Raw genomic sequence first — 17,089 nt, forward strand, 5'->3', positions numbered from 1 at the left:
AGGATGCATGTTCTTATCTGGAGGATAATTACACAGGAAATTATTATACTTGCTGGTGGGGCTCTGGGGCTGGCACGACTACAGTAATTACAGTGCAGGCTCCTGGGGGCTCTTGGGCATGTCTCTGAGCAGCAGGTAGGCAGTGCTGCAATCTCTCTCCTTCGACCTGCTTCCCAGGCCCCACAGATCAGGAAGCTCAAACAGAGCAATTACCAGTTTCAGAACGGAGGCAATTACTACTTATTTTTGTCTTTCTTATTGTAACTGGACCTTTATATCCTAAATATGAGTCCTACTGACCAAACACGTATTTATAACCCTCCAGCTAAAATGGTAGATGCCATGTTCTGAGCTGGAACCAAACTCAGGACTGAGCCAAGGACAGAGCCCCTGCCTTGAGGGCAAGGCAGATGACTTCTCCCACTTCTCTTCACTATATGCCTTGCACACAGTGGGTGATAAAAAAAAAAGCGTCTTTTGAATGGGTTAGCAAATGAATCTGTGTCACATTTTTATGCTTATGTAATCAGTGTGTTTATCTATGGGGTCATGTGATGAAAACCATAAAGTTGTCCATCCTGGCCTCCTTCAGGTGGAGAGCCCTGCTCTTGATGGCCAAGTGTCTGGAGCAAGATGAGTAACTCTGCCGAAGTGCTGGCCAAGGTGCTGTCCCTTCCCCCATGCTGCCCCATGAGAGGAAGTTCAGTGACTAAAGAATTAAATCTTTTCCAGCCTGATTCTGGTGTTCCCGGTCACGGCCTTCTGTCTTTCTTTTTGTCTTTGTATTTAAAGATGCCTCGTCCTTACATGAGCAAAGCAGTTTTCTGTTGTCTAATAAACAGCCGAATAATCATGTTGCCATTTTTTGGGTACTTGTTGCTGTTCCGTCACTAAGTTCTGTCTGACTCTTTGTGACTCCATGAACTGCAACACGCTAGGCTTCCCTGTCCTTCACTATCTCTCCGAGTTTGCTCAGACTCAGGTCCATGATGTCAATAATGCCATCCAACCATCTCATCCTCTGTTGACCCCTTCTACTCATGTCCTCAGTCTTTCCCAGAGTCAGGGTCTTTTCTAGTGAGTCAGCTCTTTGCATCAGGTGGCCAAAGTACTGGAGCTTCAGCTTCAGCGTCAGTCCCTCCAGTGAATCCTCAGGGTTCATTTCCTTTCGGATTGACTGGTTTGGTCTCCTTGCTGTCTGAGGTCCTGTGTCAGGTGTGTGACATGTGTTGTTTATGACCCTTACACTAATCCCATGATGGTACATAACCCCATCCCTGCCCTGGCCACTCTGCCCTGCGCTTCCCCTTTTGTAGCATAGCATATCACTAGATCAGAGTCAGAGATCTGCAGATTAAGCTTGGGTTTCATAGGTGTTCATCCTTCCCACAGCTGCACAAAGCCCTTAGCTGAAATCTCCCATAGTTGAGGCATGAACATGCTCACTGACACTGTCCTTCCTGGCTCTAAACACCAAGTTGTTCTATTCTTGCCTTGACAACGTCCATGTTCGTGTCTCTCCTCACTCAAGAAGTGCTCCCCGATGGTATTCCTGGCTTCTTTCCTGCTTCCGGTCTCTGACCTGACATTTTCTAATTACTGGTTGAATCATATGTAGTTGCTGTTCGTGAATATCATAAACAATCATATCAGCTATTTCGTGGGGTTCATCTAACATTGTGAACCCAGAGTTCTCTGCTTGCCCTATGTGAACACTGTTAACCCCAGTTCCTTTTACATATTTCCTGAGAAAGAGGAGGTGAAATGCTTGCCCACCCCCACTCCTCCTCCCCCAACACTAAGAGGCCTCTCACTTTTTCACTAGTCACAGTAACTGCCACCACCCAAGGCTGAAGAGACCCGCTTTGTATTAAGACTTGTATTAAGGCTTCTATCCTAGCCATTTTATCTGAATGTCTTTCATATTTCCTTCTACCACTGTCTTCTCCCCATGGCAACCAAACAAGCAAGCAAAATCCAAAGTGTGGTATTACATCATATAAAGGACAAGAACATCAGCTTTCGGAGGAAGGGGACCCTGTGTTTCAACCCTGACTCTGCCACTCCTTAGCTATGTATGTTAGTTTTCTTTTGGTATGTAACTAATTACCAAAGACAATACTGGTGTATTGTTGTTCAGTTTCCCTGGATCGAGAGTCTGGGCACAAGTTAGCTGTAGTCAAGTTTAGGGTTAGGTCAGCTGGGGCTGCTGTCTTATCTGAGGCTTAAGGTTCTTTTCCAAGTTCAGAGGGTTGTTAGCAGAATTAATTTCCTTTTAGCTATAGGACTTGTGGCTTTCTTCTTCAAGGCCAGCAGGAGAGAAATTCACCTTTTAAAGGACTCATCTGTCTAGGAGGGACACACCCAGAGTAATTTCCTTTAAGATCAAGACTTAAGAGTCAATCGATTATATCTGCAAAATTCTTTCACTTCTGCATTGTAATGTAATCATGGCATACGACCATTGCCATGTTTACAGGTCCCCACTTACACTTTAGGGATGGTATCATGGAGGGCATGTATGGTGCAGAGGGGAAGGAATCTTAGGGCCATTTTAGAATTCTGCCTACCATGCTGCATGACCTCAGGTAAATTGCCTACTCTCTTTAAGATTCAGATTTCATACCTAGAAAAGAAAAGAGCAGTAAAAGCAGCCATATAGAGTTATTACAAAGACTAAAGAGATGTAATACGTTGAAGGGAGTGGCAGATAGTAGACACAAGTACATAATTTCCTACTTATTCTTCCTTTTGTTGTTCGTATATCCTGCAGTCTCTGTGATTAGAAATACCATGGAAAACCATTCCAAGAAGAATGTTGACACATTCAACGTTGTGTCAAAAAGCATATTTATTCTCATTATTTGCAGCAGTTATGTTCTATAACATTGCTGCAAACACTGAATTAGTGAATACAAGGTGGGGGAATATAGAATTAGGTTCCTGTGAGTCCCTGATCACGGTCTTTTCACCACCTGACCAATGCACTATCTTGTTTTAAGTGTTTCTGTATGCTTATGCAATATATGCTGACGCTTCATTAACATTAAACTCATGGGCTACAGCACCATAACTCATGCCTTATCGAAGCCTATCCAATACAAGTATTTTCTCCATCATGTATATCATGGCCTTCCTACACCTAGAAACCCTGGACAGCACTTCAGCACTAGGCTGGGGGGCCATTTAAAACACAAAATCACCAATAAAACCCCACAAAAATGTGAAAGACAGTGGTGCCAAACAGACTGCCAGAAGGACACTCGTTAACGGCATGAGATGAAATCAGGCAGAGCATCACCTTGTTGGGCCTCACCTGGGAACAGGAAGTCAGGGCACTCAAATGTTACATAACATTTTATGTATTTTATATAAATATTAAATAAAAGTTTATATATTTAAAGTAGGTAGGTTATTTTTTAAACTTTTATTAAAGTATAGTTGACTTCAGATCAGCTCAGTCGTGTCCGATTCTTTGCGACCCCATGAATTGCAGCATGCCAGGCCTCCCTGTCCATCACCAACTCCCAGAATTCACTGAGACTCACATCCATCGAGTCAGTGATGCCATCCAGCCATCTCATCCTCTGTCGTCCCCTTCTCCTCCTGCCCCCAATCCCTCCCAGCATCAGAGTCTTTTCCAATGAGTCAACTCTTCGCATGAGGTGGCCAAAGTACTGGAGTTTCAGCTTTAGCATCATTCCTTCCAAAGAAATCCCAGGGCTGATCTCCTTCAGAATGGACTGGTTGGATCTCCTTGCAGTCCAAGGGACTCTCAAGAGTCTTCTCCCAACACCACAGTTCAAAAGCATCAATTCTTCGGCGCTCAGCCCTCTTAACAGTCCAACTCTCACATCCATACCTGACCACAGGAAAAACCATAGCCTTGACTAGACAAACCTTTGTTGGCAAAGTAATGTCTCTGCTTTTGAATATGCTATCTAGGTTGGTCATAACTTTCCTTCCAAGGAGTAAGTGTCTTTTAATTTCATGGCTGCAGTCACCATCTGCAGTGATTTTGGAGCCCAAAAAATGAAATCTGACACTGTTTCCACTGTTTCCCCATCTATTTCCCATGAAGTGGTGAGACCGGATGCCATGATCTTCGTTTTCTGAATGTTGAGCTTTAAGCCAACTTTTTCACTCTCCTCTTTCACTTTCATCAAGAGGCTTTTGAGTTCCTCTTCATTTTCTGCCATAATGGTGGTGTCATCTGCATATCTGAGGTTATTGATATTTCTCCCGGCAATCTTGATTCCAGCTTGTGTTTCTTCCAGTCCAGCGTTTCTCATGATGTACTCTGCATAGAAGTTAAATAAACAGGGTGACAATATACAGCCTTGACGAACTCCTTTTTCTATTTGGAACCAGTCTGTTGTTCCATAGTTGACTTACAATGTGTTAATTTCTGCCGTACATCAAAGTAATTCACTTATACATATATATATTCTTTCTCATATTTTTTTCCATTATGATTTCTCACAGGGTATGGAATACAGTTCTCTGTGCTACAAGTAGGACCTCATTGTTTATCTGTTCTACATATAAATAATAATAACTTGGATCTGTTAATCGCAAACTTCCAATCCTTCCCTCCCCCAGCCCCCTCCCCTTGGCAGTCACAAGTCTGTTCTGTGAGTCTGTGTTTGTTTCATTCACGTGTTCATTTATGTCATATTTTAGATTCCACGTAGAAGTGATATCACATGGTGTTTGTCTTTCCCTTTCTGACTTCGTTAGTATGATAATCCCCAGGTCCATCCATGTTGTTGCAAATGGCGTTTCATTCTTCTGAATGGCTGAGCAAAATTCCACTGTATATATGTACCACCTCTTCGTTACTCACTCCTCTGTTGATGGACATTTAGGTTGCTTCCGTGTCTTGGCTATTGTAAGAAGTGCTGCTATGAACACAGAGATGCATGTATCTTTTCAAATTATAGTTTTGTCTGGATGAAGGAAATGGCAGCCCACTCCAGTGTTCTTGCCTGGAGAACCCCAGGGACGGGGGACTGCCTGGTGGTCTGCCATCTATGGGGTTGTACAGAGTCAGACATGACTGATGCGACTTAGCAGCAGCATGCCCAGAGTAGGATTGCTGGAACTTATGACAACTCTATTTTTAGTTTTTTGAGGAATTTCCATACTTAAAACAGGTAGATTATTTTTTCCCCAAAATCTTTTTCTAGTGGTTTTTCACTGATTAGATGGAGGAGCTGGAGTTAGAGTTGGAAGCAAGGGCCCTCTTTCCTTTTCCCTTGCTGGGCATCTTTGGAGAGCTTTCACCCCCTCAATACATTTTTACAACGCTTCTAAAGCACCATCAGAAAAGAGAAACTAAGTAAATGCTGATTTGCATCACTCCATACTAAGAGATGAAATGTTCTAGGGGAATATTCTGAAGATACGACCTCAGGCCCCATGGCCTCATTGTGGACCCAGATTCCTGCCAGAGGTAACTTTGGTTTGAACCTCCCCGGCCATGACATAGTGGACGTGATGGATATCCTGCTGTTCAGATTAGGGAAGACATCCGTAGCAGGTGTTGTATATCAAAGAACGCCAGGAAGGAGTGATGCCCCAGTGGCTAGAGCTGGGTGTGAGTTGGCCACACAAGATGCCTCTTCTTTTCTCTCTTCTGCCTGTGGTGACAGATTGCAACCAGCTCTGGCTGGCGGTGGCTTTGAGACACACTCGAAGTGTTCCAGAAGACACCTTACACCAAGTCTGTAATTCCGATGCTGTCGGACATGCTATCTTCCAGCTCTGCCTGCCTGCCTGCCTGCCTGTGGTTCATCTGCTTTAAAACTGGCTTTGCTGAGCACCTGTCTTCGTAGCTCCTCATTAGTGACATGGGAACCCTTCCCTTCTACCCTGCTAACTGCAACTCATTAGGATTCAGTAGCAACAGCTGTGGTGCCAAAAATGGGGCTGGGGATTTGGTGTTGGGCAACAGGGCAGTGGGGTGATTTTCTGGGACAGGTGAGCTCATTGTTTCTTTTGTCGCCTTCCTCTCCCTCCCCACCCACCTCCCCTAACACACCCTTTTACTGCACCAAAGGGAAACAGCAAACAATGATTTGGCAATGTGGCTGTCATGGATACCAAGCCTGCCATCTGTGGGGAGCCCTTCTGTATGTATCATCAGTCAGCAAAACAGAGCAGAACCCTGCATCTTGTAGCTGGTGGAGCAGGGCAGCATCTCCACTGAGGGGGCCAGGGCGTCTGTTTGCTTCATTAAGAAATGAAACGGCAGACCTGATTTCATATTTCAAAGTCACACGTTGGGGCAGGTGTGGAATGCAGGCATCCACCGACATAGATGGCCCCGCTGTCTTTTCTCTGCAGTGACTTGTTGAACTTAATAATGGAAATGTATAAAATCCACAGTGATTTGAACTGAAGGTGTAGGGACTTTGTTCCAAATTGATATGTAAGGGATTTGGAAGGGAATGAGGGATTCCTCTCGATACCTCTCATTCAATTTTGGAGCCAAATAACCACGCATTTACAAAAAGCAAAAGAGAAATTGAAATAGGATTAATCTGGGAATTTCTGTGCCTCCTATGAACCAAATCTTATAATAAGAATTATGTTTTTTTTTTTCATTCCATGCCCAGTCAGCAAATATGATTAGTGGATATCTACTGACTTCAGGGCACTGTGCTAAGAGGGGTTACTGAATGTCTTCACTTCACAGAGCCCTGCTGAGCTCCTAAGCCGTGTCAGTACCAGGCATGGTGCTGCATGTAAAGCATAGTGACAGGGAGTGTCAGGCCTCAAGAAGCTTACAGTCTGTCCAGAGACATCAAACAAGTGAGCCAACAAAATGATCTACCATCTTAGAGATGAGTCGCTCAATCATGTCTGACTGTTTAGGACCGCATGGACTATAGCCTGCAAGCTGCTCTGTCTGTGGGATTCTCCAGGCAAGAATACTGGAGTGGATTGCCATGCCCTTCTCCAGGGGATCTTCCTGACCCAGGGATCGAACCCAGGTCTCCCACATCACAGGCAGAATCTTTACCATTTGAGCTATCCAGGAAGCCCCACTAGCTTAGAGATAGTCCTCAAATTCATAAAGCTGGCACTCTTCTAAAGAAGGTAAAACATAGACCTGTGAGCATTCAAAAAACACCCACTGAAGACGATAACAGAAGAATGCAGTTGACAACTGAATTATACAGACTGTAATGACTATAATATAAAAATGCACTGAAAGAGGTCATTATGAGCTGGGGACAATCCAAGAGACTTCCTTTTGGAGGTAGGTTTTGAGCCAAATCTTGAAGGGTCAATTACTATTGTTTTTTGCTTCCTATTTATTATTATTTTTTTTTTTGCTTCCTATTTAAAAAAAATGTCTGTGTCAAATGGAGGTGAACGGAAAGAGAGGCTGTGACAAGAGAAAGAAAAAGATTTCTCTAAAGAGTTTTCTGATGTAAGAATCCAGCTCTTTGGGTCTGAGTGTATTCCTTCAACCAGTATTGTTTGAGTCCATCCTTTATGCCAAGTGCTGCATCACCCAAGGGGACAACAGCCCATGAAATTCTAGAACAGCAGTGGGAAAACCAGTAAGTTATTGAAGCTGTCAGAGCTCAGATTAGCTCCAGGATCTCGAATCCAAGCCCTCTTTTGGGCATGAGTTCAGTTCCTCCCTGTGGGGGAGCGGTTCTCAGCCTAACTTCTCTTTAGAATTACTCAGCTTAAAAAATACTGATGCCTGGGTCCTACCTCTAGAGATTCTGGTTTCATTGGGCTCTGGTGGGATTTGAGCATCGGTGTATTTTAGAAGCATCCCAGGTGATTCTAATACATAGCTAGGGTTTGAGCCTCTGCTCTAAATGAGCTATCTGCGTTCTGGAAGTGCTCCCAGGCCTGTCTCTCCATGAGTCAACAGGCTTTTTGAAGCAGCAAATGGAGAGAATTCCAAGGAGGCACTAGTGGTTAAGAACCCACCTGCCAGGTCAGGGGGCATAAGAAATACAGGTTTAATCCCTGGGTCAAAGATCCCCTGGAAGAGAGCAGGGTAACCCACTCCAGTATTCTTGCCTGGAGAATCCTATGGACAGAGGAGCCTGGTAGCCTTTATGCCAATTCTAGGGGGGGACTACTCCCTTTATACACATTTGTGACTATTTGTATGGAAGTGCAGTCATATTTTGAGGAGTCCTGTGGTGAAATAAAGAATCTTCCAGATAACGTAATGATTAGATTAAGTTCATTCCAATCCCAAAGAAAGGCAATGCCAAAGAATGCTCAAACTATCGCACAATTGCACTCATCTCACACGCTAGTAAAGTAGTGCTCAAAATTCTCCAAGCCAGGCTTCAGCAATACGTGAACCATGAACTTCCTGATGTTCAAGCTGGTTTTAGAAAAGGCAGAGGAACCAGAGATCAAATTGCCACTGGATCATGGAAAAAGGAAGAGAGTTCCAGAAAAACTTCTATTTCTGCATTATTGACTATGCCAAAGCCTTTGACTGTGTGGACCACAATAAACTGTGGAAAATTCTGAAAGAGATGGGAATACCAGGCCACCTGATCTGCCTCTTGAGAAAGCTATATACAGGTCAGGAAGCAACAGTTAGAACTGGACATGGAACAAGAGACTGGTTCCAAATAGGAAAAGGAGTACGTCAAGGCTGTATATTGTCACCCTGCTTATTTAACTTCTATGCAGAGTACATCATGAGAAACGCTGGACTGGAAGAAGCACAAGCTGGAATCAAGATTGCCGGGAGAAATATCAATAACCTCAGATATGCAGATGACACCACCATTATGGCAGAAAGTGAAGAGGAACTCAAAAGCCTCTTGATGAAAGTGAAAGAGGAGAGTGAAAAAGTTGGCTTAAAGCTCAACATTCAGAAAACTAAAATCATGGCATCTGGTCCCATCACTTCATGGGAAATAGATGGGGAAACAGTGGAAACAGTGTCAGACTTCATTTTTTGGGCTCCAAAATCACTGCAGATGGTGATTGCAGCCATGAAATTAAAAGACACTGACTCCTTGGAAGGAAAGTTATGACCAACCTAGATAGCATATTGAAAAGCAGAGATATTACTTTGCCAACAAAGGTCTGTCTAGTCAAGGCTATGGTTTTTCCTGTGGTCATGTATGGATGTGAGAGTTGGACTGTGAAAAAAGCTGAGTGCGGAAGAATTGATACTTTTTAGCCGTGGTGTTGGAGAAGACTCTTGAGAGTCCTTTGGACTGCAAGGAGATCCAACCAGTCCATTTTGAAGGAGATCAGCCCTGGGATTTCTTTGGAAGGAATGATGCTAAAGCTGAAACTCCAGTACTTTGGCCACCTCATGCGAAGAGTTGACTCACTGGAAAAGACTCTGATGCTGGAAGGGATTGAGGGCAGGAGGAGAAGGGGACGACAGAGGATGAGATGGCTGGATGGCATCACCAACTCGATGGATGTGAGTTTGAGTCAACTCCGGGAGTTGGTGATGGACAGGGAGGCCTGGTGTGCTGCAATTCATGGAGTCGCAAAGAGTCAGATACGACTGAGCGACTGAACTGAATGATTAGATATGCCGCTGCCCTCTTCTACCCCATCCTGCTGCTGCTGCTGCTAAGTCGCTTCAGTCGTGTCCAACTCTGTGGGACCCCTGAGACGGCAGCCCACCAGGCTCCCCCGTCCCTGGGATTCTCCAGGCAAGAACACTGGAGTGGGTTGCCATTTCCTTCTCCAATGCATTAAAGTGAAAAGTGAAAGTGAAGTCGGTCAGTCGTGTCCAACTCTTATCGACCCCATGGACTGCAACCTACCAGGCTCCTCCGTCCATGGGATTTTCCAGGCAAGAGTACTGGAGTGGGGTGCCATTGCCTTCTCTGCTACCCCATCCTACTTTTACACAAATCTGAACGGTCAGCCACTCTGACTTTCTGAAGGTAACTAGCTCCTTTTCTGGACTCTGCAAGAACAGCGTACAGCAACTCCTAAAGCAAGCCCAGGGCTGAGAGATTAGAAGCCTGTCTGCTCATGGTAATGTGAATCAGTTGAGGTATCACTCTGCGCATCAGATTTGCTTTGAATCAGCCCAACCCTGGTCACTGGTGCTTCTGATTTTTCACTCCTGGCTCATGAGGGACTGCACTGACCATCTATGCTAGGCTGGACTCTGTGGAGCTGGGTTCTGTGGCAGGACTCTTATTATTGTTGAGGGGGAGGCTACTGGGATGGATCTCCAAACCCCAGGCAAAGCAGCTAGGTGGGCACCCTTTCAGAACAAAGAATGGACCACAAGGGGAAAGAAGTCACACTGTGAGGTAAGCCAGGGAGTAAGAGAGCTGATCTGAGAAAACTACCAAGTTCCTGTGGGTATAAGAAGAAGATTATCAGGGGCGGGTCTCTACAAGGTCGTATCTTTGAAACTATAGCATCTAACTTCTGGTGGTGTACATTAATTGATTTATGACCAATTGAAATTGTAGAGGTTTCCTCTTGTCTCATTCCAAGTCTCACTCTTCTTTCTGCTAAGTCTGAGGAGCACTTGTTCTGTTAACAAGTACACATGGTTAGAAGAGGAAGTCATGAGCTCTTTTGGAGACAGTCCACATGGGTGCATGCCCTGTTGTTTCAGTCATGTCTGGTTCTTTGCAACCTTATGGACTGTCCCCACCAGGTTCCTCTGTCCGTAGGATTCTCCTGGCGAGAATACTAGAGCAGGTTGCCATTTCCTTCTCCAGGGAATCTTCCTGACTTGGGGATCGAATCCACTTCTCCTGCATTGGTAGATGGATTCTTTACCACTGAGCCACCAGGGAAGCCCCTTATTAGCTACATACACTTTTGCAAGTCACTTCTCCTGTTAGCTCTACAGTCAAGGGGTTAAGACTGTGCTTTGGAGACACATTTATTTCAAAGACTTGAATATTATCTTAATAAATCTTTGATTATCTAGCCACGTGACCTTGAGCAATCTATGTCTATGGTTCTCTTTTTCTACCTATAAAATGGGCATACTGTTGTCTATCGTACAGCTTTGCAGTAAGGTCTTAGTGGGATAATACACTTTGCACAGTGTCAGTGCATATAGTTGGAGGAGGAAATGGCAACCCACTCCAGTGTTCTTGCCTGGAGAATCCCAGGGACGGGGGAGCCTGGTGGGCTGCCGTCTATGGGGTCGCACAGAGTCAGACACGACTGAAGCGACTTAGCAGCAGCAGCAGCAGCAGTGCATATAGTAAGCTCTTGGTAAATGTTAGCTAAAGCCAACCAACCAACCCACCAATAGATAAAACCTTTTAGTCAGTGTTGATGGAAGGAGACCATGAGAGAGATTCAAAGCACTCTCTTACCATACCTGACACAGGGCCAGTGCTCAGTAAATTAGTTGTTATTATTATATTGTCATCATCATCATCTTTCTCTTCTGTAGACCTCAGGTTATCCAAGCTCTCTCACAGAGTAGTAGTTTAGCAGCAGCATGGATTTAACGGAGCTCCTAATGGGTGTATGGCTAGATGCCCTAGAGAAGAGGTGTAGACACAAAAGTGTGAAAAGGAGAAAAGTGCGCCTTAAACTAGGCTTTCAGGAAAAGGGCTGAAAACAATGTTCTTAGCAGCAGTATTTACAATTGCCAAGATGTGGAAGAAGCGCACGTGTTCAGCAGCAGATAAGTGGATAAAGAATGTATACATGCATTACACACAATGGGACGCTACCAGCCTTTGCCCTTTGCAGCAACATGGATGGACTTGGAGGGCGTTATGCTAGGTGAAATAAAGTCATGCAGAGGAAGACGAGCACTGTGTTGGTATCGTTTATAAGAGAAATCTAAAAAATATAACAACTAGTGAATATAGCAAGACAGAGCAGACTCAGGTCCAGAGAAGAAACAAGTGGTTACCAGTGGGTGGTGAGAGGGGAAATATGCGGGTAGAATGGTCAGGAGGTACAACCATTATGTATAAAATAAGCTATAAGGATATATTGTAAAACACGGGGAATATAACTGATATTTCATAACAACTCTAAATGGAGTATATCCTTTAAAAATTGTGAATCCCTGTATTTTACACCTGTAACTTATATAGCATTGTACACAACTACACTTCAACTTAAAAAAAGAGCTGAAGGAATTAGTAGTTAATGTACATCTACACTATCTGCCAGGTCCTAGGTAAACGTGTCCTGCTCAAATCCTCACAGCATCTTGATGGTGGTTGCTACACCCATTTTATAGAGGAGGAAGGTAAAGTTCAGGTTCAGTAAGTCATTTCCCCAGAACAAGGTGTGAGGTGGCAGCGCCGTGACACAAATCCCCTGGGGCTTTGCCCCTAATCCATGTTCTAGATTCTCCAAGGCTTTTGGAGACAGTGACTAGGGGGAAATAAAACTGTCCCAGGTTATACGTTCTGAGTTCAGTGATGATTATATGATCGATCATACCTTATACAGCTACTGTATGTATGCAGTGGTATCATGTATGTGTAACTAGTTTATTAGTCTGAACTCAGAACGTATAACCTGGCTATTTGAGGGACAAATAGTGAAAGTTGCTCAGTCGTGTCCGACTCTTTGCGACCCCATGGACTATATAGTCCATGGAATTCTCCAGGCCAGAATATTGGAGTGAATAGCCTTTTCCTTCTCCAGGGGATCTTCCCAACCCAGGGATCGAACCCAGGTCTCCCAAAAGGAGAAGGAGAAGCCAAAAAATCTCCCCAATAGCCAGCAATTCAGGCACCCACTCCTTTTCTCCTTCTCTGTTTCACAGGCTTAGAAGGGGGTTGCTGGAGTGACCATGGGGTGACGAGGGGAGCAGGGCCAGTTCAGCAGCCTTTTGCAGAGTCCCCAAGGGAGGCGTCTGGCTGCTGTCTTTAAGGCTAGGAAGACTTAAGGCCTCTTTGCCTCAACTCTGCATTCCAACTGCCAGGGTCGGGACAGCAGGGAGAGTTGAGTTCGACATCCTGTTAAATAATTGATGCACAACAGCACGGCGCCTGGCACCGGGCAGGTGCTTCCTAGGCGGGAGCCAGCGGGAGACCTGCTGTATTCTTTTCCTCTTTGCTTAACCTCCGAGGTAGCTAAGCCCATTTGTTTGTCCACACGCAGCCAGATAAACAGAGCACTGAGACTGGTGCTCTTTGCCCTGTGTCCTCATCCCACCTGGGAGTCTGGAACACACTCATTCCACAAATGTTTGTTGGAGCCTTCTCTATGCAGAGCACTGCGCCGGGCCAGAGAGACCAGCTTTTCTGAACTCCGAATTGAGGCCAGTTGGCAAGTTGGGTAACTTCAGGCATGGGGTGCAAGGGGAGAAGTGGTGGTTGGAAAAGCAGAGCTCCAAGTCCCCTGCCTTCCGGGAGCTTACAGTTGGTGCAGGGACGGGAGAGGTCTGAAAAAGTGAAAGTCGCTCAGTTATGTCCAACTGTTTGTGACCCCATGGACTATATAGTGCATGGAATTCTCCAGGCCAGAATACTGGAGTGGGTAGCCTTTCCCTTCTCCAGGGAATCTTCCCAACCCAGGGATCGAACCCAGGTCTTTCGCTTTGCAGGCAGATTCTTTACCAGCTGAGCCACAAGGGAAGCCTGGGAGAGGTCTGAACCAGGATTCAATCCGCTGGATCTAGGTGGGTGATACAGTGGGCAACGCTGTGAGCTCAAAGCAGGGGGAAACCACTGGTTCAAGAAACGTCTGCCACATCTCAGCTGCTTTATATGGCTGATGGGGAGCATTCATTCATTCATCCTTTCTTTCCTTCGGTCAACAAAGATGTCTGAGTACCTTCTGTATGCCAGACACTAGTCCAGGTACTGAAGATGCAGCGATGAACAAAACAGGTGAGATCCCTGCCCCGTGGAGCTTACAGTGTAGCAAGGAAAGTGTCTTTCTCAGCGGCCTCTCCCTTTGTTTGAGAAACCGCAGCCTGTGCCCCTGCAGTCCTGAGGCTGATTGCTCCAGAGTCGCACAGGCCCTCAGGAAGCTCTGCCTGCCACCCGTCCCCTCGAGGGCAGGGGCTGCAGCTGCCGGCAGTGTGATCAGTGCCAGCCCGTACCCTGCTGCCTCCCTTCTCCTGAAGGCAAGATCGTGGGGAACATGTCATCATTTCTCCTTCCTGACGAGCGCCTGCAAAGGTGTACAAGGGAGTTGAGAGGCGTGATGGATCGAGGCCCTGTGGAAGTGAATCACTGCTCAGCATGGAGAGCGAGGAGACGTGCTCAAAGGACAGACCATGCCAAGGCCACCATGCTTCTCCCCCACAGAGGTGAACTGAAGATCTTATTCTCCCCAGGGAGTCAAATTAACAAGGTGCTGAGAGTTTTCCAAATCAGCAAAAAAAAAAAAAAAAAAGTCACTATCAGCTCTCAAATCAGATAGACTGGTGGGTGGTTTTGTCGACAGGCTCGTTGTACTTGGCATCCGATGCTAAAACGGGGGTGAAGGCAAGGAGTTTGTATTGAAAATGCATCCACCTCTGAGCAGGCGGTACAAATCAGCATCATTGTGTTCTCAGAGGCAGGAATCACGGCATTCCCCGAGACCGACTACCTCAGTGACCACAAAGCTGAATTTTCACAAATTATGAGGTAGGAAATTGTCAGTCATTATACAAATTGATTTACCTTGGGATTCCTTCTAGGTGGCCAGTTCCCTCAGTACTTTAAAATATGACTTAATTTATAAACATTTGATATATAAACAGATTTTTTTTTTATATTCTCAGCATGAGCTGGTAGAAAAAGCTTGCATTATAATTCTTAGAGGCCTGGTTTTCCATTTTATTTCTGACTCCAGCAAAAGCATGCTATTACCTCCATTGATCAGCCCATTCATGCTTCATTGTGGGTGTTCCTTCCTTCGATAGAGACATGACAGGATGAGCACTAAATGTAGCATTCATTCATTTATTCATTCACAAAATTCACTGAGTGTCTTACACGTGCTGAGCACTGTGAAAAATGCCAAGGATATATTAGTGAGCAAACTCTTTCAAGACGGTGAGCTTGGCTTAGAGGAGCAGCCCCATCAATGGTCCATATCCTCATGCAGCTTATAGCCCAGTGGCAGAAGAAAGTAAATAAACAGCTAGAAAAATTAAACAAGTTTAGGCTGAGATAGGTGCTGTGAAGGAAAGAAGCAGGCTGCTTCAGACCCACATAGATAGGATGGTTTGGGATAGTCCCTCTGAAGTGGTGACATCCAAAACACACCCAGAAAAGATAAGGAGATGCCAATTACATGAAGACCTAGAAGAACAATGTTCTATGGAAAAGGACTAGTCCATGCAAAGGCCTTAAAGGCAAGGCAGGCTTATTGTGTTCTAGAATGTGTATTCTAGGATGTGAAGAAAAAACCTTACTAGAATAAGTGTGAGATGGTGTAAAAAGAATTTGATGAATAGACAGAAACTTCATCATACAGGTTCTTAGAAGCTACGTGTATTAGCATCTTGGGGTTGCTGGAACGAAATACCATAAACCACATGGGTTCAAGCAGCAAAAATTTGTCTCAGTTGTGGAGGCTAGCAATCTGAAATTAAAAGTGTCAGTAGAGCCAGGATCCCACTGTAGGGGAATCCTCCTTTGCCTCCTTCTAGCTTCTGATGGGTTGCTGGCCATCTTTGACATGCCTTCACTTGCAGCTGTGTCATTCCAACCCCTCTCCATAATCAGGTGGTATTCTGCCTGTGTGTCTGTGCCTTCACTATCTTCTTAGGACACCATTCATACTGGATTGGGGGCCCTTCCTACTCCACTGTGACCTCATCTTTACCTAACTAATTACATCTGTAGCAACTCTATTTGCAAATAAGGTCACAGACAGTGCTACTAAGGGGTTACGACTCCAACATGTAAATTTTAGTGGCACACTTTTTCAACTCATTACCTCATGGTAAGGAGTTTGAATTTGATTCTGCATACAAGTCCAGAGTGGTCTTAAGCAGATGGATGGCATGCTGTGTTCTAAAGGCTGCTATGTAAGTATAGACCAGTGGTGGTTGTGGAAGGGTGAGGAGGATAGAGGTTGATGACTAGGAATTCACTTGTAAAGTGCTCGTCCAGGTCAGAGGTGATGATGGCATGGACTAAGATGATTTTGGAAGTTGGAGAAGTGAGTGGAGTTTAAATACCAAAGAACGAGATGAATGAGATGTGTATGGGCTGGGTACGGGGTAAAGGAAAGGAAGGACTTGGGCATGGTATCCAGTGTTTTACTATAATTGTGAGAGGATGGTGGTACCGTTTATCATTGTTCCCTTTACAGACTTGGAGAGGATCAGATCTGGGGTTGGAAGTGGTTTGGGTCAGGGTCAAGGAATGCAGGAGATGAAAATTAGAAAGCTTTTCTAATCCCTGCCATTTTGCTTTTGTCTGAAATACTATTAAAAAAAAATTCTTTTTTTTTTTGAAAGCTCAATCCCCTGTTAAAGTGAAAACATTACTGGGGAGGGAACACAGCCAGTCAGAGCACTTTTCCCCAAAGCAGTTGTGTTTTGGGAGATCAGACGGAGCAGCAGACAAGACACCAGAAGAGAACATCAGGAAAGAAGGAGCAGTGAAGCTCCGAGGCACAGGGCCTGGAGTCACAGTTTTTCCTTAGACTGGCTGTAGGTGTGTACTTAATTAAATTCCATTGCAGTGCTGGAGCGGGACCCAAGAGCAAATAGCCAGAAGTGCCAGCAAATTGGGATTAGGATGTAACAAGTTCCTTCCATAGAGACCAGCTGGAAGAAAGTAAGATAGAGGGGAATTTTGGGGGTGGGTTGGGACATGCAATGTTTAAAGCACATAAAACAGAAACAGGGCTTGGAGTAAGAAGTGGACTAAAGCTAGGCTTTTAGAACTGTTTCCTGAGCTTGACTCACCATCACCATGACTTTCTCTTGACTCAGTCATTTTTTTTTTCATTATTAGAAATAACTAAGCGTATCATTTTTTTCTAAACTTGTTCATTTTTAATTGAAGGAAAATTGCTTCACAGTATTGTATTGGCCTCTGCCATACCTCAGCATCTGTCAGCCATAGGTATACATGTGTCCCCTTCCTCTTGAATCTCCCTCCCACCCTTCCTCACCCCTCTAGGCTGTTACAGAGCCCCAGTTTGTATTCCCAGATTC

The 17,089-nt window shown here is 44.9% G+C and overlaps 1 protein-coding gene across 7 annotated transcripts in view; it reads left to right on the top strand.

Annotated features, from left to right (window-relative positions):
- The window catches only part of SLC8A3 (solute carrier family 8 member A3), a 168,107-nt gene that overhangs the window by 41,736 nt on the left and 109,282 nt on the right, over window positions 1-17,089 (top strand). The gene's annotated exons all lie outside the window — the stretch shown is intronic.

Source organism: Bos grunniens, chromosome 10 (genome assembly GCF_055505025.1).
Source record: "Bos grunniens cultivar Pamir isolate PY7600 chromosome 10, Bosgru_T2T1.0, whole genome shotgun sequence".
NCBI classification, from domain to species: Eukaryota; Metazoa; Chordata; class Mammalia; order Artiodactyla; family Bovidae; genus Bos; species Bos grunniens.